A 23,726-nucleotide genomic window follows, 5' to 3' on the forward strand; every position below is an offset into this window, starting at 1 on the left:
TAGTCTGAACACACTTAACTCTATACACATATGACCAAGTCTGAGGTTTACGATAAAAATATATGAAATAAATATTTGTGTACCTACCTGAGTGAATATGGATAAGCTGGAGTACTGAAGGATGGAACTGCCAAGATACCATAAGAGGAAGTCGACTATGACACAAACTATATATGGGGAGAAGATAGTTGGATGTAAGAATCACCAAGGCCATTGATGGATGGAGAGCTGGATTGTACTCGGTTTATGCGGAAACCTAAATGGGAGTGTGACTTGGAAGAGGTTAAGAAAACTTTTTGATGAAGACACCATGATGGTTAATATTTTTATTCTGAGGAATTTTGGAAGTAAAGGAAGATAGAGATTTTTTTTGTATTTGTGAAGTTTAAAGAGAAGGTAAAATTAAAAAGGGTAATTGAACTTGGAAACCATTGCGTAATTAATGGTAGGGAGATTTGTGTGAAATGGGCCACACAAAAGAAGGGACAACTAACTCAAGATGATGGCCTGGTTGATAGGTCTAAGATTGGTAAATCTATACTCAAAACAAGCATGTTAATGGTTGATCATATAGAGAAGTCATCGTCGGTGGATAGTTTATCACCCTAAAAAAGGATGAAGGCAAGGATAAATAGACAGTAGACAATGGTTGAGGAAGGAAGGAAAATGAGTCTATGTTGGTGCAAATGAGGTTTAGATGGAATTCAAGGAATCGACAAAATTGACTTCAAGGCGAGCCTTTTTAATAGACACTATCTTTGAGACTTATTTCGCTCCCACCACTCGGTATGTAAAGGGGAATAAAATGAATAGCTTTAGTGATACAATAAAGCCAATGTCTAACTTTGTCTTGCATTTTATAAGAGTAGACCACTAGATGCACTCAAGGGTTTGCAAAGTTGTTCAGCCTTAAAGTCTACTTTCTGTACCAAGTAGATTATAAGGAATTTGGATGCTTTTGTAGATGATGGGAACTAAAGAGTTTTTGTTAATTTTAGAACACAACACTTCTCATTCTCTTGATTTTTTTGCTCTTGTTTTGTTTTTGTTTTGATGTGTTAAAATGATTGGCAATAAGCCCTCTATATAGGCTTATAAATGTCTCTTCTTTAAGGACATAACCCTTTCATCAAGGCATCACTTTATCTAAAAGATATCTTTACATTTTGCAAGACACAACCTTTGGATAAAGATATTATTTCAATAATCATCTTATGAAAAGACAACCATTCATTCCAAAAAAACATAATCTTTAAGTTATAATTTGAAACAATAACTTTTCATATTTAAACTTTTGAGCTGTGGTGTTTCTTTCTCAATTTGTCTCATAACCTTTGGATGTTATTTTACTAGGAGACATCACTCTTTCACATGAAAAACCTACCTACAATCCAATAGTCACACTATGTCACTGTATGTGACATAACCTTTGAGTCAAAATAGCTTTTTATTATGTGACATAACCTTTGATATTGAAAATACACCAATAATCCCCGTCATTTTCAAAATTTTCAAATACTAACAACTTTAGGAATCTTGTGCATAAATGAACGTATCCTGCAGAGTTGAACCTGCACTTATCGAGTGTGGTTGGTTTTAGTCTGAATTGAGTGGTTGACCAAGCATTGAACCATCGATTTTTCATTTGACTAGTCAAGCCACTAAACACATATAAGCTTCCTTACTCACTTTGTATCTAGTTTTACCAACACGTTTTATGGCCTTGTGTTTTGCATTCATTCATGAATGCTGTTAGAGTCAAGCCTTTAGCTCCTAGAAGTGACCACACTTCCACTTTTATAAAGTAGACCCATCAGAAGTACCCCGTAATTATAATATTTCAACTTATACATGTTATAAGTCTATTAAGAACTTTTGTTTAACCTTACCTTACACATTATGAGAACCAAACATTATACACCTTGGGATGGAAAATATAAATTAGTGCTTGCAATCATCATGTGGTAGAATGGTCAGTACCCAAGACTTGCAGGTTAGCCACAAGCGTCGAGTTGAGCTCCCACCATTCGAGATTTAGTTGATAAGCTTGAGACACATCCCTTTTGAGGTCTTTATCACCAAGTCTTTTTCAAAACCTTTGATAAACGTATCTGTTAAATTTTCACAAGATCTCCCATAACTTATAGTGACTATACTATTACTAATTCTTTGTCTTACAATGTTTTGTTGAAGTCCAATATATTGACTCTTTCCATTGTATGCTTGATTATATGCCTTTGATACAGTTACTTCATTATCACAATGTATCAAGATTGATGCCATTGGTTTATGCCATAATGGAATTTCATAGAGTAAATCTCTTAACTATTCTGCTTCTTAGGTGGAAGATGCTAAGGATATAAATTCAGCTGCCATGGTGGAGTCTGTTTGACAAGACTGTTTCTTAAAACCTCAAGAAATAGTACCCCCACTAATTGTAAAAACCCAACCAGTCATAGAAGAATGTTTGTTCCAGTTGAGTTTCAACTAGAATCTGTATACCCTTTTAAAACCAAAGAAAAACCTGAATAACAAATGCCATAATTCATTGTACTCTTTAAATAACTTAGAACTCTATAAACAACATACCAATGTTCTTTACTTGGATTACTTGTAAATCGATTTAGCATTCCAACCGCAAAAGTAATGTTTGGCCTTGTACACACCATAACATACATTAGACATCCAATCACCCTTGCATATTCATTTTGTGCTATCGGCATGTCTTTGTTGGGTACTAGCTTTATATTACAATCATAAGGCGTTTATATTGGCTTACAGTTTGACTTACCGTATTTCATTACAATCTTTTCAATGTAACGAGATTGAGACAATGTTAAGCCATTATTGTCTCTCATTATTTATATTAAGAATAACATCCATCACACTCAGATCTTTCATGTCAAAATTATTTGATAAGAACCTTTTTGTGTCTTCTACTTGTTCCAAATCAATACCAAAGATTAACATTTCATCTACATTTAGACAAATGATGACACGTCTACCATTATGGAACTTATTATAGACATATTTGTCAAATTGATTGATCTTGCAGCCATTAGTTAGCACTAACTCATCAAACATTTGATGCCATTGTTTAGGTGCTTGTTTTAATCCATACAAGGATTTTACAAACTTACATACTTTTCTTTGGTTCCAGAACACTTACTATGGCTCAATATCCCCAAATTCTTAAATAATTAAGGTTTAACTTTCTTATTTTCCAAAGCTCATAAGGAGTAGTTTTACTCTTTGTGTTTGAGATTCTATTTAGTATATGACAAACTGTTACTAAGGCTTTGCTCTAAAATCTTTTTTCCAAACCTGAAGTAGAAAGCAAAGCATTAACCATTTATGTAAGAACTCAATTCTTACTTTTCTCTACACTGTTTTGTTTTGGTGCGTATGGAGTAGTAATCTTATGAATAATACCAGTGGACTTAAAAAACTTAAGATTATAATATTCACCTCCTCTATCACTTAGTAAACATTTGATAAGCAATTCACAATGTAATTCAATTGCTTTTTTATAAATTTTAAATTTCTCCATTACTTCATCTTTAGCATGCAATAAGTAAACATAGCAATATCTAGAGAAGTCATCTATAGATGTTACGAAGTATTTCTTTCCACCAATAAATGGAGTACTATGCATGTCATAAACATCAGAATGTATTAATGCAAGCAATTTGGAGTTTTTTTCTACCTTAGGAAATGGGCTTTTTGTGATTTTAGTAACCATGCATGTCTTGCATATATCATTATTTACATCAATATTGGGTATTAACTCTAATTTAGCCATATCATGCATTCTTCTATAATGAACTTGACTTAATTTATTATGCCATAAATTAGACGAAGTTGCTTTACTATCATGAACATTAAATGAGGCATCAATATAAGTAGAATTAGTAGCATTTTAATTAATATTAAGCTTCAACATATTTTCACAAAAGTATCAACTTCCCACATATTGTCCACATTTTGTAAGGATGAACTTATTTGCTTCAAACACTATTTTGAAGCCAGACTTATTCAACAGACCACCCGACACAAAATTCTTTTTAACGTTTAGTACATAATAGACATTGTTTACTATAAGTATTTTTCTAGAAGTAAATATGAGTTCCATGGTGCCTTTTCCTTTCACTTGTGCAATGGAGGAATTTTCTATGTACAGCACGGTTCCATCATTAACTGCTTCCAAAGTCTTGAAGAAACTCTTGTCATTACTTACATACATGCTTAGTTGTACCAGTGTTAATCCACCATGCTCCATCATCTTGGAGAAGATTGACCTCAGAAACCATAGCCACAAATTTGTTGTTGTTGTTCACTCCTTGTGTCTTGTTTTTCAAAAGTTTACATTTCGCCTTGAAGTGTCTAAGTTTGTTACAATGAAACATGGCCCTTTTTTGTTCTTTTTGATCTTATGACTTTTGTCATTCATACCTACGGGATGTTTTCTTTTATTGCATCAGACCAGCTTATTTGATGGTTTGTGTTCTATCACATAGACCTTTAAAGTCTCAAGATTTTTTTCATTAGAATCCTTCTCTTTTTCATCTTGGTTGACTTTTTCTTGTTTACGATAATCTTTTCCTATTTAAAGATGATTACCAAAGTCCTCGAGAGACATTTTCCTTTTTTTATGTTTTAGAGTTTTCTTAGTATTTCTTCATGAGGGGGGAAACTTATCAATTATAGAAACCACAGTAGCTATATCCATTTGAAGACCATATTGCTGAAAGCTATTTAAAATACGTTCAAGCTCATGTAATTGCTCCATAACAGAGCAATTATAAACCATTTTATAGTTATTTAAATGACTAACTAGAAATTTCTTGCTACTTGTATCTTTGGCCATGTATCTTGCTTCCAATTTGTCCCAAAGTTGTTTTGCACTTGTTTCATTCTGGTATGCATCCGACATTCTAGTAAGAATATGTCTCATGCATATGTAGTCATCATTATCCCATTTTTGCCTCAAACGACTTTGATTCACAGATTCTTCATTGCATTCTTCATTTGGTATTGGTGTATCTAGAACATAAGTGACCTTGAGAGTTGTAAGGAGGAAGCACATTTTTTTGTACAACCAAATAAAGTTTCCTCCTTCAAAGTGATCTAATTTGACAATGTTGGTAGTCATTTTTTTAAGTGAAGCCATTTTGAATTCTAATATCACGAAAAATAAGTCTTAAAATTGTTGGTGCAAATGGTCTTTAAATGGAATCCAAGGAACTGAAAAAATTGACTTCGAGGTGAGTTTTTTTAATAGACGGTATCTTTAAGGCTTATTTTACCCCCACCACTCAGTATGCAAAGGGCAATAATGCGAATAGCCTTAAGGATACAATGAAGCCAATGTTTAACTTCGTCTTGCACTTTATGAGAATAGATTATTAAATACACCTAAAGGTTTGCCAAGTTGTTTGACCTTAGAGCCTACTTTTTGTAGTAAGTAGATTATAAGAAATTTGGACGCTTTTGTAGTTGATGAGAACTTAAGTGTTTATGTTAATTTTCAAAACATAAGATTTCTCTTACTCTTAATTTTTGTGCTCTTTTTTTGTTTTTGTTTTGATGTCTCAAAATAGTGGGCAACAAGCCTTTTATATAAGCTTGCAAGTGTCTTTTCTTCAAATACACAACCCTTTCATCAAGGCACCACTTTGTCCAAAAGACATCTTTACATTTTGCAAGACACAACCTTTGGATAAAGATATTATTTCAGTAATCACCTTATGAAAGGACAACCATTCATTTTATAAACCATAATCTTTGAGCTATAATTTGAAATAATAACTTTTTATATTTAAACTTTTGAGTTGTGGTGCTTTTTTTTTCAATTTGTCTCATAACCTTTGGATGTCATTTTAGCAAGAAACATCAACCATTCATATGAAAAACCTACTTACAATCCAATAGTCACACTATGTCAATTGATATGACATAATTTTTGAGTTAAGATAACTTTTCATTATGTGACATAATTTTTGATTTTGAAAATACACCAACAATCTATGAGCCTTAAAATAATGGTCATATTACGTTCAATAAAGCTGAATGTCGTGGAGATAGAGTGGACATCTAGGTGTGCAATTGGGAAATTGAGGCATTACTTCACCTAAAGAGCAATCCATTCATCATTTTTTGCTGAAGGTATATGGGTCTATGTTAGATCGGTAGGGGGCTTGGACGTTGAGAAAATGAAAATGGTGACCTTTATTGTTAATTATTGGGACTTGTTCAATGTGTGGTTTAAACAACTAGAACTATATAACATAGACAAGATGACCATGGTTGAGGCGAAATAAGTGGAACTAGTGCATGTGCCTTTATCATTGTGGCATGAGGAAGTATTTCATGCTATTTGTGATGAGCTAAGTATACTCATCATGGTGGACAGAGCTATTAAGAGAAATGAACATTTCAATAGTGCTAAGGTGTTAGTGGAGTTAACTGATAAATGTTGGCTCCATTAGTTTTTTGTGATAATAAAACATTTCCATTTCATGTGTGTCTAATATTTCTATTTGAGTGTGCAGGACAAAATTGTATGCAAATAAATAAACAATCATTAAAAATGAACATATCAAAGAGCAAAGAAATAAGGAAGTCACAATTGATCAACAAGACAGAAGCCCCTTAGTCGGTTAATGAAGAGTTAGTTAGCTAATATTTAAATCAAAGGTTGGCAGGCTGAAGAGTATTGAGAAACAGAACCAACTTAGTCGACCAAGGAATGAGTTAGTCGACTAAGTGCACACTGCCAGAACTGCTAGAAACTGAGAATAGAAGACAGAGATGACTTAGTCGACTGAGATATCGGTTAATCGACTAAGAGTATTCTGCTAGCAATTTTCAAGTCTACACTAAAAGATAGATTAACGGCTAAAACCAACTCCCAACTGTTCCAACAGTCATAAAACTATGAAACTGCCATTAGAGTTGTTTCTCCAAGTATAAAAAAAGGTTCCAATTGCTAGAAATTGAATATAGAAGGCTTTCAAGCAAAAAGAGCTCAAAAACCAACAAAAATCTCTTTGCACTTTATTGCATTCAATGCCCATCCTTGTAATTGCGTTTTGCACTTCAACTTGTACCACTTAGATCAACTTTGTGATCATAGGTACACTTCTATTTCATTTCTTTTTATGTTCAATCAAGCTAAGATTGCTTGTTTAGGTAAAGGTTCTAACTTAGCCTTGAAAAGTTAGGTGTTGGGTTATAGTTGAGCTTGGAAAAAACTATTGTGAAAGGTTTTGGCTGAGCCTGGTAAAAGCCATTGTAAAGCTTGGTGAAAGCTTGGTAATTTCACTGTTCTTAGTGGATTGTTTGAAAAATCCTTGGTTGAACAATCAAGGTAGTTGATGTAGGTCTTGGAATGAACCACTCTAAATTCTTGTGCATTGTCTACTCTGTTTTTATTTTCCTTGCTTTTTAAATTAGTTTCTCATCTTGTCAAGAGCCAAAAAGTGCTATTCACCACCCTTTAGCACATTTAAATGGGACCAACAAGTGGTATCAGAGCCTAACCCTTGTTATTAAGGTCTAACACCCTTAGGAAGATCTAAATGGCTCAACTAAAATCAATAGTTGCTGAGGGATAATCAACAAACAGACCACCTTTGTTTGATGGCTCTAACTATCCTTATTGGAGCACTAAGATATCAACATACATTAGAGCAATTGATTATGAAATGTGGGACGTCATAACTGATGGACCCTTTATTCCCTCAACCTTAAATGTAGTAACCAATGAGATGATGCCTAAGCCAAGGTCTGAATGGACCGAGGCTGAAACTAAGGAAGTCCAAACAAATTTTAAGGCTATCAATACATTGCATTGTGCCTTGACTCCCACCAAATTCAACAAAGTATCAAGTTGTACAATAGCTAAACAAGTGTGGAATAAACTTAGAAGTATCCATGAAGAGACTTTTCAAGTCAATGAGTCCAAGATAGCCCTCTTGACCCATAATTATGAAATGTTTAAGATAGAGCCGGGTGAAGATATCACCAGCATGTTAGATAAATTCACAAACATCACAAACAAATTAAGTCAACTAGGCAAACCAATTCCCGATCATGAGATAGTTAAAAGACTTCTTAGAAACCTTTCAAAAACTTAGAAGCCTAAAGTGACTGCAATCCGAGAAGCCAAGGACCTAAATGTTATTACTCTAGATGAGATTTGTGGCTCTCTCCTTACTCACGAGCTAGAACTCAAGGAAAAGGAAGAAGAAGATATGAGAGAAGCAAAAGAAAAGAAAAAGAACATTGCACTAAAAGCCAACATTCTTGAAGAAGAGTTAGAAGATCTATCTTGTGATGATGATGAGGAGTTAGCATTGGTTGCAAGGAAATTCAGAAAGCTTATGGGAAAAAGAAATCGGAGATTGGCTAGAAGAGGGTTTAGAAAAGATCAAGGTCCTTCATGGAAAACCAGAAACAAAAATGACTCCAACAAAAAGGAGGCGCTGACCTGCTTCGAATGCAAGAAGCCTGGACATTTTAAGTCCAAATGCCCATTACTGAAAGATGAGACTCCAAAGAAAAACAAGAAATCAAAAAGGGCAATGGTGGCAGCTACTTAGTCGGACAGTGACACATTAAGCTCTGAAGCTGAAGATGAAAATGCTGAGGAAAGAGCAAATCTATGTTTGATGGCATAAGATGATGAATCCGAGGTATCCTCATCCCCCTGCAATATTTCTATTGATGATTTACAAGATGAATATGAGTGCCTTTATGATGAATTTGAAAAACTCTTTTCAAAATACAAGACTTTAAAGAAAAAGGTTGCATCTCTTGAAAATGACTTGGAAAATATGAGAAAAGAGTTCAACTCTGTTTTTGAGCAAAGAAATTTTCTGCAAATTGAGTTAAAACACTCAAAAACAGATTTTGAAGTTTTAAAATTAGAGCTGGACAATAAATCTGAAGCTTTGCAAAAAACACTTGATGAAAACATAACTCTTAAATGTTTAAAAAGGGAAACATCAAGTAGGAACACATTTTTGAAGAAAAATTCTGATAATGCTTCATCTAGATGCTATAACTGTAGAAAACATGGACATATATCATATGATTGTTTTAAGAAAAATATCCCTTAAAAAACAAGAAAAATATAAGTTCCAAAAGGATCCTATATTGCAGCTAACAATCAAGGACCCATCAAAGTATGGGTACTTATAAAGAAAAACTGAAATTCTGTTTTGTAGGTTGAGCTACACTTAAAGGAGATATGTTCAAGAGCTCAACTCAAGAAGAAGCAGCCTTGGTATATGGACAGTGGCTACTCAAGATACATGATAGGAGATGAAATGTTATTTGCTAAGTTGGACAAAAGAAAGGGAGGAATCGTATCTTTTGGAGATGATTCAAAAGGTAGAATCCATGGTATAGGAACGGTTGGTAAGAACTTACAAACTCAAATCAGTCATGTATTATTGGTTAAAGGCTTGAGACATAATTTATTGAGCATTAGTCAATTGTGTGATAAAGGATTTAAAGTATGCTTTGATTCAAACAAGTTTAAAGTGATAGATATAAGCACAAATAAAGTCTCGTTTATAGGAAGAAGATTAAAGAATATGTTTGTTGTATTTCTTGAAGATATTGAAATGAATTGTGAAATGTGCTTAGTGACAAATGCTGAAAATGATAGTTGGTTACGGCATAGGAGATTAAGACATGTGAGCATGCATACTATGTCAAAATTAATTAAGAAAAATCTAGTTGTTGGACTGCCGGATATAAAATTTGAAAATAATAAAATATATGATGCTTACCAACTAGGAAAACAAGTTAGAACATCTTTTAAGACTAAGAAGATTGTGTCAACAACAAAACCTCTTGAATTGCTGCATATTGATCTATTTGGTCCAATAAGTATAACTAGTCTAGGAGGAAAATCTTATAGCTTTGTAATAATTGATGACTACTCTAGATACACTTAGGTTTATTTTCTTGCTCATAAGAATGATGCTCTACCAACATTTATAAGTCATTGTAGGAAAGTTGAGAATGAAAAAGGACTAGCCTTAGTTAGTATTAGAGTGATCATGGAAGAGTGTTTGAAAGTGATGAATTTGAGAAATTTTGTAATGAAAAGGGGTTGGATAATAATTTTTCTACACTTAGAACACCTTAACAAGATGGAGTTGTAGAAAGGAAAAGCCGAACCTTAAAAGCAATGGCAAAAACTATGCTATGTAAGAATAACCCACTAAAATATTTTTGGGCTGAGGCAGTGAACACAGCAGCATATATACTTAATAGAGTCTCAATTAGAGCTATGATATCAAAGACTCCATATGAACTTTACAAGGGTAGAAAACAAAATATTTCACACCTTAGGAGTTTTGGTTGTCAATGTTTTGTTTTAAACAATGAAAAATAGTCCTTAGGCAAGTTTGATGCAAAGAGTGATGAGGCAATTTTTTTAAGATATGCATTAAACTCAAAGGCATATAGAGTTTTCAACAAAATAACTTTAAATGTTGAAGAATCAATCTATGTAGCTTTTGATGAGTCCAATGCATTACAAAAAGAATTCATGTTGATGATGATGATGTAGAGATCCTAGAAAAGCAATTGGAAAAAATGAGCTTAGAGAACAATAAAAATAATGAAGAAAGCTCACCTAGGAGAGAAAATGAAACTCCACCTCTAGAAAATTTATAAAGAACAGAAATTCAGCATAGTGATATTCCAAGGAGTTGGAGATATGCAAAAGACCATCCACAAGAACAAATCATAAGTGACATTTCTTAAGGAGTTAAGACTAAGAGAGCAACAAGAGAGACTTGTGAGTTTTCAGCTTTCATATCTCAAATTGAGCCTAAGACATTTAAGGAAGCAAAAAAAGAGGAAAGCTGGATATTAGCCATGCAAGAGGAACTTGATCAATTCAAAAGAAGCCGTGTGTGGTCATTAATCTCTAGGCCTTTAAACCACCCTATTGTTGGAACAAAATGGGTGTTTAGAAATAAGGTAGATGAGCAAGGAAATGTAGATAGAAATAAAGCTAGGTTAGTAGCCCAAGGATACAACCAAGAGGAAGGAATTGACTATGATGAAACATTTGCACCGGTTGCTAGGATTGAAGCCATAAGGTTGTTGTTTGCTTTTGCATGCTTCATGAATTTTAAATTGTACCAAATGGATGTAAAGAGTGCATTTTTAAATGGATTCATTCAAGAGAAAGTGTATGTTGAACAATCACCATGATTTAAAGACTTTGAAAAACCAGATCACGTTTTCAAACTTCATAAAGCCTTGTATGGATTGAAACAAGCTCTTAGAGCTTGGTATGAGAGGCTTTCAAAATTTCTGATTGAAAAAGGATATGTTAGAGGTAGTATTGATACTACATTGTTTATTAAAAGATACTTAAAGGATTTAATTGTTGTTCAAATTTATGTGGATGACATTGTATTTGGTGCAACTAATGAGGCTTTATGCAAGAACTTTGCTGAAGAGATGCAAGATGAATTTGATATGAGCATGATGAGAGAGCTGAAGTATTTTCTTAGGCTTCAAATCAAACAAAGTGAGAAAGGAATCTTCATCAGCCAAGAAAGATACACTCAAGACATGCTCAAAAAGTTTTATATGCTAAAGCTGAAATCAATTCGTACACTAATGAGTCCATCTACCAAACTTGACTTAGATGAAAAAGGAAAGGATGTTGATCAAAAGCACTATAAAGGTATGATCGGATCATTATTCTACTTAATAGCAAGCAGACTAGATATTCAGTTTACTATGTATTTGTGTGCTAGATTTCAGTCATAGCCTAAAAAATCACACTTAATTGCTGTTAAGAGAATTTTTAGATACCTCTTAAAAACACAAACCTTAGGAATGTGGTACTCTAGAGAATCATTATTTAATCTTGCAGGCTATTCAGATGCAAACTTTGCAGGAAGCAAAACCAATAGAAAGAGCATTAGTGGAACATGCCAATTTTAGAAAGTATGCTAGTATCCTGGTCAAGTAAGAAATAAAATTCTATAGCACTCTCTAAGATTGAAGCAGAATATATTTCCTTAGGTAGTTGTTGTGCTCAGATTTTGTGGATCAAACAACAACTAAGAGATTTTGGAATAACAGTACATAATGTACCAATTTTCTATGATAACACAAGTGTAATCAATATTTCTAAAAATCTCATGCAGCATTCTAGGATTAAGCACATTGAGATTAGGCACCACTTTGTTAGAGACCATGTAGTGAAGGGTGATATTAAAATTGAGTTTGTGAATACTTTACATCAATTAGCTGACATCTTTACCATACTTTAAATGAAGATAGATTTTGTGAGATTAGAAGAAATTTAGGGATGATTAATATGTAGGAGATTTAAAGAAAAATCTTGAAATTTTCACAAAAGACAGTAGGCATTTAGTCGACTAAGAGAAGTCTTAGTCAACTAAGAGCATTCTGTCTCATTAATTAATAAGACTCAGTTAAGTAAAGGCCAGAGGAATAAAATAATGAAAAGAAATTACCTACCAGGAAATAAAATAGAAAAGGAAAATCGCTCAAACCAAAAATAAAATTATAAGGCAATTTTTGAATTTTGAAGGGGGAGTTACCAATTGTACTTAAAGAGGGGGAGTCAGATAGTTTTTTTTTAGAATTAAGTTGCTCTCAACCTATTTTCTTTACACTCTCTCACTGTTGAAACCAACGCCTGAAATTGAAACCCTCACCTCTCAACCTTTCAAAACCTTGAGTCTAAAGTAATCCAAACCAAATGATGAAATCAAGAAAATCTCAAAAACTTCTAGAGAAGAAGAAAGGCAAACAACCAATGGAAGAAAGTCTACAAGCTGAAATACTGAAGAAAAAGAAGAGGATTGAGTTGGGACTTATAAGTAAAAAATTTGAAAAATCGAAAAGCTACAATTCTGAAAAGAAGAAAGAAAAGAACAGATCGCACAAGAAAAGTACTAATTAATCTTCTAAATTCAGAAATAAAGTACATGAAGAGAGATTTAGGAAAATAGAGAATGCACCGATCAGTAATGGAAAATGCATTGATTGGGAAAGCTTTAATGAAATGCCTGAAATCCTAACAAGTTTATCAGATTATTTTGAAGAGTTAAAATTAAAGGAGTTCAGCACATTTAAAAACTGATTATACAGTGCTAGTTTGGTCAAAAAATTCTATTCGAGTATAGTTGTTGACAATGATGAATTGGAAGATCCTGATTTTTATTTTGATGAGGGTTTGAATGTGTTTTTGAATGGGAAAAAAATTCATTGTCACTGCTACAGATTTAGGAAAACTTCTTAAAATAAAGTGTAATGAGGGAAAATTTGAATTTCTTGAGAATTACAACCCTTTATCCCTGTAGGAAGTTATCACAAAAAAGAGAGAAAAATACTCTTTCAAGAGTAATGCCGGGTTTATTACAAGTCCTCAAATAAGGATTTTGCATTACTTTATTACTTCTAATCTTCATGGCATGAGTGGAAGCTTAAGCTACATTAGCCTCCAAGATTTATGACTAATGAAACATGCATTTAGTGGTGTTGCACTTAATCTGGGAAGGTTTATGATTGAAAGAATGAAGGGAGCATACAGACTGGAGAAGATAAACTTGCCTTATAGAAATATCATCACTCTCTAGTGCAGAAGAAAGGAATTTGGAGTTATAGATATGAGGTAGACAAGGTCAAAACTAGAGACCAAACCATTTATCTAGGAAGCTTACCTAAAATGGTGTACAAACTTGATGGAGAAAGATACATTAAAACCCTTAAGGCCGGTATAGGAAAAGAATCCTTCTTACCTGCTCAACCAGAGGCAGCTCCATTTCAATTCTCAAATGAAGTAATCTTTAATCTGCTAATGAGAATTGATGGGAAGCTCACAGATCAAGGAACAAGAATTCAGATAATTGAAGAAAGGTTAACAGAAATGGAAAGAAAAATGAAAGAAAAAGAAAAAATGCCATCTGAACCAGCTGCTGCAGACAACTTTGCAACTCCTAGCCTAGCTCCAGCAGAACAAGAAGCTGAGGTGCAAGCTGAAGGTCATGAACCTGAAGTGGAACAACTGAGAAAATCCCCCTCACTTGAGCCTCAGGACAAAGAATAATCAGTACAAGGAATAGAGGTGCTTGGATACTTAATGAAAATCCTCCCACTGAACCCCAACCTCAACCATCTCCTCCACATTTTGAAGTGGTTTCAATCATGGGACTTTTCCATCAAATGGTTCAAGAGAAGCAAGCTGAGAAAGAGGTAGCTAAGGCAAAAACTCAGCAAGCAGCATCTGCATCAGCTCCTATTGTAGAAGGGAAACTTGGAAAAGGAAAAGCAAAGACCACTACTATTTCCCAAGTCAAGTCCAAACCATCTGGCAAGGGCAAGAAAACAATGATAACTAAAACAAAAGGAGGAAATCATCCAGATTGGCTGAAAAAGCCAAGCCAGCAACTGTGTCTTCTCTTCAGAATCCTGTAGAAGTCTTTGAAAAGTCCTCACCTGAACCCTCTCCTCAGAAATCACCACCTCAACTAGAGCCTTTTCCTGAACCCCTCAATGTCAAATACTATACTGATGAAGAATCCTCTCCCTCATCCTCTTTTAAAGATGATTAGAAGTTGATGATGACAAAAAGGGGGAGAAGTATGGCAGGGATCTTAGGGGAGAAGTTATGGAAAGATTAGGGGAGATAGGAAGTAAAAACTATCTAAGGGCAGTTTTGGAACATTAACTGTTAATTTTGGTTATTTGCTATTTATGCCCTGTTGAAAATTGAACACTTGAATTTAACCTTGTTGTTTATGCTTTTGTGTGTAAAATGGGATGCTAATATGTTTATGTTATTTGGTTGATTGATAATTGAGTATCTAATGATGTCTTACTGTCTATGGTATTTTGACTCCTGTTGATAAAATATGGTGCTGTATTGATATTGGGATAGTATGCCAATGACTAATTTTTATTATGACATTGTGAATGGATTGTGTTTGTGAATAAATATGGATGCTAAGTATAATATATCTGTTGAATTATGAATGGCATAGACAAAATCTGATAACAATATATTGTTGAAAGACACTGCTGAAATTTTGATGATAATATGTCAACATTCACCTACTGTAAATCTTGATATTTCTGTATATATATATTATGAATGTATAGTGTCATTTTCTATATGACATGAATAAAATTTGTTGGAATGAATAAGCAAAATATGCATACACTAAGAGGGACCATACGCATAAGGGGAGAAATCCTCATCTTTGTGCAGAACTGAAAAAGAATAAAAGGATACTGTGCTGATAATCAAGGAATGTTTTGTCATCATCAAAAAGGGGGAGATTGTTGGCTCCATTAGTTTTTTATGACAATAAAACATTTCCATTTCATGTGTGTCTAATATTTTCTATTTAAGTGTGCAGGACAAATTGTATGCAAATAAATAAACAATCATTAAAAATACACATATCAAAGAGCATAGAAATAAGGAAGTCACAATTGCTCAACAAGACAAAAGCCCCTTAATCGGTTAATGAAGAGTTAGTTAGCTAAGATTTAAATTAAAGTTTAACGGGCTAAAGAGTATTGAGAAACAAAATCAACTTAGTCAACCAAGGAATGAGTTAGTCGACTAAGTGCACACTGCCAGAACTACCAAAAACTGAGAACAGAAGACAGAGATGACTTAGTCGACTAAGATATCGGTTAGTCGACTAAGAGCATTCTGCTTACAATTTTGAAGTCTGCACTAAAAGACAGATTAACGGCTAGAACCAACTCTCAACTGTTTTCAATGGCCAGAAATTGTCAAACTGTCATCAGAGTTATTTTTTCAAGTATAAAAGAAGGTTCCAACGGCTAGAAATTGAATATAGAAGGCTTCCAAGCAAAAAGAGCTCAAAAAACCAGGAAAAATCTCTTTGCATTTTATTGCACTCAATGCCCATCCTTGTAATTGCGTTTTGCACTTCAACTTGTACCACTTAGATCAACTTTGTGATCATAGGTACACTTCTATTTCATTTCTCTTTATGTTCAATCAAGCTAAGATTGCTTGTTTAGGTAAAGGTTTTAACTTAGCCTTGAAAAGTTAGGTGTTGGGTTATAGTTGAGCCCGGGAAACACTATTGTGAAAGGTTTTGGTTGAGCCTGGTAAAAGCCATTGTAAAGCTTGGTGAAAGCTTGGTAATTTCACTATTCTTAGTGGATTGTTAGGAAAATCCTTGATTGAACAATCAAGGTAGTGAATGTAGGTCTAGGACCGAACCACTTTAAATTTCTGCATATTGTCTACTCTGTTTTTATTTTTCTTGCTTTTTAAATTAGTTTCTCATCTTGTCAAGAGCCAAAAAGTGCTATTCACCCCTTTTTAGTACATTTAATTAGGATCAACAATAAATCTATTATGCTAATGAGTGATGTTATAGTGACCTCGGTGGTGGCAATGAATGTAGAGGAGATGATGGAAAAAGCAAAGAAAGACCATGAGACGTAGGAAGATGGGGAAAGTTCATACACTAAGAAGGATGTTGACACCATGAGACATAGGAAAATGGGGAAAGCTCATACACTAGGAAGGATGTTGATAGTTGATGGTGGTGGAGCGAATGGGACAAATAAATGTCAAATTTGGCAAGGTTTGAGGAAGAATCTGATGCTTTGTTTGATGAGAGCAGACAAAAAGAGTGGATAGGTTTAAGATTGGTAAATTTACACTCAAAAGGAAGTGTTTGTTGGTCCTTCCTCCACAAATGTCTGTTATGTAAAAAGAAAAAGAAAATGGTACAAAATGGAGGAAGATGATTTACTAAAGAAAGGAAAAGAAAGGACCTGCAACTATTAGAGCTTAAGGAATGATATATGGACTAATAAATCATTCTAATAGGATGCAAGAGACTTGTGCCAAACTCACTTAAAGGTTGTGGGAAGTAGTGTAGGTTGTCGAGTATTAAGATAAAGTTGCATGAAGGCGTTTATTATTAAAGTGAAAAGGCTGAGAGGCCTATTAAGTTGTAGCAAGCTTAATTAGGTTGGCAATGTTAGCAATGGCGAAATGGCCCAACTTGGAATGAGTTGTAAACATGGGCTTCAACTTTATGGTGTGGGGAAATGTGAGGAAGTTTGGATTGGGTTAAGACTTCTTTTAAGGCCATAGATAGAGAACGAAGAGGTAATGTGAGCCATGTGTTTAGACTTGAGGCAATGAATGTGTTAAATGGATTGGTAGGTCGTGAGACTTATGTGACTAATTAGGGGGCCATGCAGGTCAAACAATATAGAACCCAAGTGTCTTGATGAGTTGCTGCATGTGGTATGTAAGAATGGTGAAAGCAAGGACTTTAGGTAGACAAAATCAGTGTTGATAGAGGTGGTTACGGGGTTATATGGGTAATGACAAGCAACGACATCGAGGATGTGGCCACGGTCCAAAGACAAATTATGGGCATCAGTGAGGATGAGGGGAGACCATGTGCTTGCTCAAGTAGGAAAAAAAGTACAAAAATTAAGTAAAAGATGATAGATTTAAAAAATGAAAGAATTTAAAAATAAAGCGTACGAAAAAAAGAACAAAAGGTGGTAAGGAGGTGTTAGGTTATAAGGATCGTAGAAGTGAAGGTAGACATGAATTGACTCTAGTATATGGGAGAGGAGAGGAGAGGACTAGTATGACTAACTTCATAAGTGCGGAAAGATTAGTAGAAAAAGAAAGTGATATTCTCTGTTATGCAAGATTTTGAAATAAAGGTAGAAAGGAATGCAATAGTATGAAAAGACAATAATTTGAGCCTGAGGTAATGGGTGGGGGTTTCCAATAGCGCAACAAAGCCTGGAGGGATGTTGAGAAGGAATAAAAGGACTAGGAAGAAATCTTAGTGATACTAAAAGGTGATGAAGAAGAAAGGAGACTATTTTCCAGATGCTTTGTCCAACGAAAATGTTGCGTATCGCAATAGGGTTATTCTATAAGAGGTGGTTGACACTTGGGAGGTGGTTTCAAAATTAGGTTTGAGTTTCCTGAGCATAGTAGGGAATCGATAGTGAAAGAACTTTTTGAGCTTGACTGGTAGATACAAAAAGAGATAGAAGTATCACTACAAAAAATTTCTTTTTTTTCGATGGAAAAATTTTCGTTGGAAATTTCCATCGGATTTCCAACAGAAATTTAAAAAAATTTCTATTAATTTTTTCTAACGAAAAAATTTCGTTGGAAATATTTTTGACGATTAAAAAAAACAATAGACAGAAAATTTTCTAACTGATTTCTAATGAAAAATTTTCTGTTGGAAATCCATTGAAAAAATTTAAGGGGAGCAAAAAAAAAAAAAAACCACTGTGTCCGACGGAATTTCTAACGAAATTTCCGTTGGAAATCCATCGAAAAGTTCATGGATTAAAAAAATTGAAAACCCGGTTGAAGTTTCCAACGGAAATTCCATTGGAACAAGTTTTTCCCAACAGAATAATCCGTTGAAAAATTCCGTTGTAATAATAATTTTTTATTTTTAAAAAATATTTCAAAATATTTATAAATTTTATTAATCTTTATTAAAAAATTGATATTATTAAACTCAAATATATTTATATGTGAAGTTTATAATATTTAAAAGTTTAATTATGTTTTATTTTGCTAATTTTTTTACTTGTTTTAAACTTTATTGAATCATAAATTATAAATTAATAATTTCAAATTAATTGATTCTATAACATTAAAAAATTGAAAAAAAGAAAAAAATAAATATTTAAATTTTAAAAAAACACATGATAAGATTTAATAAGAAATTTTTAAAAAATACTAATACTTTATGTATGTTTTAAGAGTAATTAGTTAATATATATAAATTAAGAAGATAGATATATAATGAACTTATTAATTTAATATATTTAAAATATATTAATTTAGTATATCTATGTATACAAATTAGAATGATAGCCATATTAGAGTATAGATGTAAACCTGCATTATTAAAAGGAAAAAACTTATTGTATTAATATTAAATTACAAGTTATATTCTTTAACTGATATAACTTTATAAGTTAATATATATATGTATGTATATGAGATATTTAAATATCCTACATAAATATATATTAATATGTTTTATATGTAAGCTTATAGTAATTTTAGTTATATGAGTATAGTTATTAGTTTTATTAGTTATTATCATATTTTTCATAAAATTATATTGATTAGCAATTATACAATTTTTTTAATATATTTCAAATTATATTACATAATATTTGTATCATTAATATATATATAATAAATGTAGTAATATACCATTATGTTTTATATTGAGTAATTTTTAAATATTAATTTATTGATAAAATTCTAAATATTTAAAATTTAAATTTGTGTTGATAGGGTGATTTGAACCTTTGCCCTAATGAAAAATGAGTTAAGCTTTAAAAAAGTCTAACACCCATCCATTTGATTTTAAAACGCACCGTTTGGTACTTATGCAGCAATTTAGAAGAATTGTCAAAACTACGCCGTTTTGATGCTAGAAACCCTAGGTATAAAAACATATTCTCCTTTCCCTTCATTTTCTTCTTTCCTTTTCTCTCTCTACCCGCAACCACCCTCTAACTTCTCTCTAAACTCTTCCCTCCGCTGGCCGCTTTCTCCTCCTCTCTCACCTTTCCCTCCACCGGTGGCTTGAAGCTCGATCACCTAAAACCCTAAATATCTCTTCCCTCCACCGGCAATTCCTCCCTTCATTTTCTTCTTTGCCTTTCTCTCTCTAACCGCGGCATCACTCTCACTTCTCTCTAAACTTTTCCTTCTGCTGACCGCTTTGTCCTTCTCTGTCACCTTCCCCGCCACCGGTGCCTTGAAGCTCGGCCACCCAAAACCCCAAATATCTCTTCCCTCCACCGGCAATCCCTAGATCTGAAACAGAAAAAGTTGAATCTTTGGCCTAAGTTTGCCGGCCGGTTCTTGATCTGTGCGAAGAGCTCCAATTTCTCCAAACGATTTCGGTCCTTATCTGTTATCTCTTGATTATGTATTTTATTTGATTATTTTATTTATTTCTTGATAATTTTATATATATATTTGTTTGTAAATTTTTTTTGTATATACTGTAACCTACAACATGTTAAATATAATGTTCATCAAATTGAACACAAATCATTAATCTGCTTACCCATATTGTGTGCTGATTTACAACTCTACTTGTTTCATCATGTAGGGGTTGATTTTAAGGTAAAATATGTGAATGCTGGGGGTAAGAAGCTGAAACATTGCATTAATTGTTCCAACTTTTACGGTTTTAGAACATTGCATGATACAAATTAGCTTGTGATATATATAAATTTACTGCGATAGTTAGATTAGTGAATGCAGACCATGTCTACGTTTATTAATTCATATTTACATCTCAATGATTTCTATCTTGAGGACAATAAATATTCTAGCATTCTGGATCACTACATGGCTGTGTTGAAAACCCCTTGACTAAAATTTAGTAGAAGTAGTTTTTATGATGATGAGTGGGATCATTTTCTTTTTGACAAGAATAAATTTGGTTTTTATGTTCTGCTTCTAAAGAAAGGTTTAATTTGTTGCAGAGGACTGTGATTTATGTGTCAGATATTTCCAGCAAATTATTGCAAGAGCCTCTACTTAAGTTAACTGTGATTCTGCAAAATTGTTTGCAGGACATGAAGCGACCATTTAAACAAATGAAGGAACTCGACATGGAGAAGGTGATCTCGGATATCATTGACAAGATTAAGTGATGAGGACCATGTGTGCATAGAACTGGAAGTATGTCCTGATAGTTATAGTGATAGCATTTTGTGGTTTTACCAGATTAACTTGCCTTGTGGAAAGGAGGGCTGGGTAAAAAAAAAGGGAAGAAAAACTTCATTTTGTGTATTATCTTCAGTTCTTGATCATTCAATGTGTCGGCAGATGATTTTAGATTCATAGGTATTGTGGATATTGTTGGCTGGTCGGCTTGTAGAAGATTCCAAGTGATACTGCTACCGAAGCAACCTTGATTTGTATTATTGTTTATCTTTCTGTAACCGCATTAACCTTTTAATTTTTTCCACCTCTAAGCTGCTTTTACTTTTTTAATTCTTGTTTACCTTTTATGCTTGTTTGGGACATAAGAATTTACATTAATGTTATAACAAATAACTTGTTTGGGACATAATGTTTAACAATAATGTTAAAAAGTTGGAACAATTAAATTAATTTTCAACGGACAATTTCGTTTGAAATTTTCGACGAAATTCCCTTGGAAATTTCTAATGGAAATCCATTTGAGTTCCTTGCAATAAGCTCGTTGTTTCAATGAAAATTTTCAACGGAAAGTATTATTTACGGAGTTTGTTCTAACGGAAATTTTCACGAAATTTTTTGTTGAAAATAGTCATTTTTAACGGAATTTAACCTTTTTCTAACGAAAAATTTCGTTGGAAAAGATTGATTTTTTTGTAGTTTATAAGGTTGGACTATGCATCAGACAATTAGAGGTAAGTCCCTACGAAGCCATCAAATTATTTACATAGGATGTAAGGGATATTGGGAGAGGAGAGGAAAGAAGAGTAGTTAGGAGTATAATTTACAAAGTCAAACGAAACTTTGTCAATTTACAGGAAACTAATCTGAAAAGGTAAATAATAGAATTATGGAGTCCTTCTGAGGAATATGGTTAGTTAAAGGAGTGTTTTCAAAAGCAAAAGGTGTTGTACGGATTTTATTTGTTTATGGAGAAAGTCATTCTTTAATGTGAAAACTACGATGATACAAAGAAATTATACGTTGTTAGTAGGTAGCTTAAGAAAAATTAATTTGAAATGTGGCTTTGGCAACATTTATGTGTCAAATGACGAAGGTATGAGGAAAGAATTGTGGAATGAAATTGGACTTCATTGTAGTAGTAATCTCAAATAAGAGAGTTTGAGCAATTAACAGTGATAGAGCTTCTGAACAATTTGTTTAGTTTATTAATGAGATGGGATTGATAAATTTACTGTTCAGCGATAGCAAATTCCAATGGTGCAACAAGAGGGTTGAGGTAGCTTTTAATAGACTCGAACAGATTCCTGGTGGATAGTGAGCTTTTTGTGCGGGTACCAAACTTAGTTCAGAGATGTTTGTCAAGCTTCTTATTGGACCACAATCTAGTGATGCTTGGTGCGGATCCATATTGGGATTAAATCACTAGCTAGAGGAGTAAAGTTTTCAAGAAACTTTTAATGCAACTTGGGAAAATAGTGGTAACTTAAGCTCAAGACATGGGAGAATCTGGCTAAGATTGAGATTGGTAAAATTGGTGCTAAAATGATGGAAATAGAGGAACTTGGTAATATGCAGGAGAAAATTGCAAAGCTCGAGGAGGATACGCAGGCAAAGATGGTCGAATGGCAATAGAGGACTAGGGATGAGAACATTAGGTAAAGATATGGCATTATATTGGGCGGAAGGGAGGTCATGGCAATAGAAGTTGAGGATGAGATGGTTTCCTAAGGGTTAATGCTAGGGATGAGATGGAACTAAGCATAATTTTTTAGGTTCTATTGTAATTAATTTGCCTTAAATCATTTAGCATCTAATTTAAATAAAAATATTAAATTAAAAAAACTATCTGCAATGAAATATTCGTAGGAAGTTCGTCATTGTAAATACCATTTCTTTTTTATTTTTCACATGTGTCGTAGATTCCATTGCAGCAAAACGCCCATCACAAAGTCAGCGCATATATGTCCCCTGCAAATTGCAACAGGAGTTCTTCGCAAAATTTCTCACCCAAAAAGTTTTCCTAACAAAAGAATTGTAACAAACTTCGTGACGGAATTCCATCTCATTATAATTTGCATCGCACATACTAAAAAAAACAAATTTCTGATTTTTTCGTCATATTCGTCTCAAATTCAGTAACTGAAACTGCTTATCTATGATGAAATTGTTTGTGGCTATTGTTAAGTTTCTATAGTAGTGATATTATTATAATAATAATAATAATAATTATTATTATTATTTAACAATAATTATTATTATAAAAATGTTTTCTTAAATTCATAAATTATCTTAATTTTGTAAATTTCAAATACATTAGAAATTAAAATTATACATAACATACCAACTTTTAATTAACATAATGCTAATGTTTTCCTTTGATCACATCTCACTTCATTGTCACCATTGGTTTTTGCCGAACACATTGTAATTTCCAATCTCACCGTTGGACTATCAATCTCACTGTCAGCGTTATTTTTAATCTCACCACTATTAATCTCATCGCTATGTCAAAAGGAGCCTCGGACAAAATAACACTAATTTGAAATTTATACTATCAAATTAACGATCTTAGACATTTAAAAGTATTTTCATTCTTTTGGGCCATTATTAAACTCCAATCTGCGGCGAACTGCTCTTCTCAAGCCCACCCCTCCTCTGTTGTTGGGCTAGGCTATTGGGCTAGCAGGAGGGAAAAGCAGTATGCAACTCTATAGGCTTTAACTTAATTTTCATTAAATTTGAACATGAAAATTTGGTTGGTGCCATTAGGTAAGAAATCCTAATGTTGTCGGCAATTGACCCAAAAAAAAAAAAGGAGTTCAGAAATATTGCCTTGGGAAAGAAACAAATTATTATGCTAATCCGACTAAATAGTTAGAAATGTGGTACTGAATTAATTTCTTCCATACCATCTATGAGTAACCGGATTATTCAATTGTTGAATAAAATAACGTTTCTC

General features: G+C 33.2%; 1 long non-coding RNA gene across 1 annotated transcript; it reads left to right on the top strand.

Moving 5' to 3' along the window:
- Positions 19,584-21,078, top strand: LOC108663451. The gene is made up of 3 exons (XR_001929470.1): positions 19,584-19,992; positions 20,205-20,240; positions 20,674-21,078. It is a non-coding gene; the product is annotated as an uncharacterized LOC108663451 (long non-coding RNA).

Source organism: Theobroma cacao, chromosome 9 (genome assembly GCF_000208745.1).
Source record: "Theobroma cacao cultivar B97-61/B2 chromosome 9, Criollo_cocoa_genome_V2, whole genome shotgun sequence".
Lineage (NCBI taxonomy): Eukaryota > Viridiplantae > Streptophyta > Magnoliopsida > Malvales > Malvaceae > Theobroma > Theobroma cacao.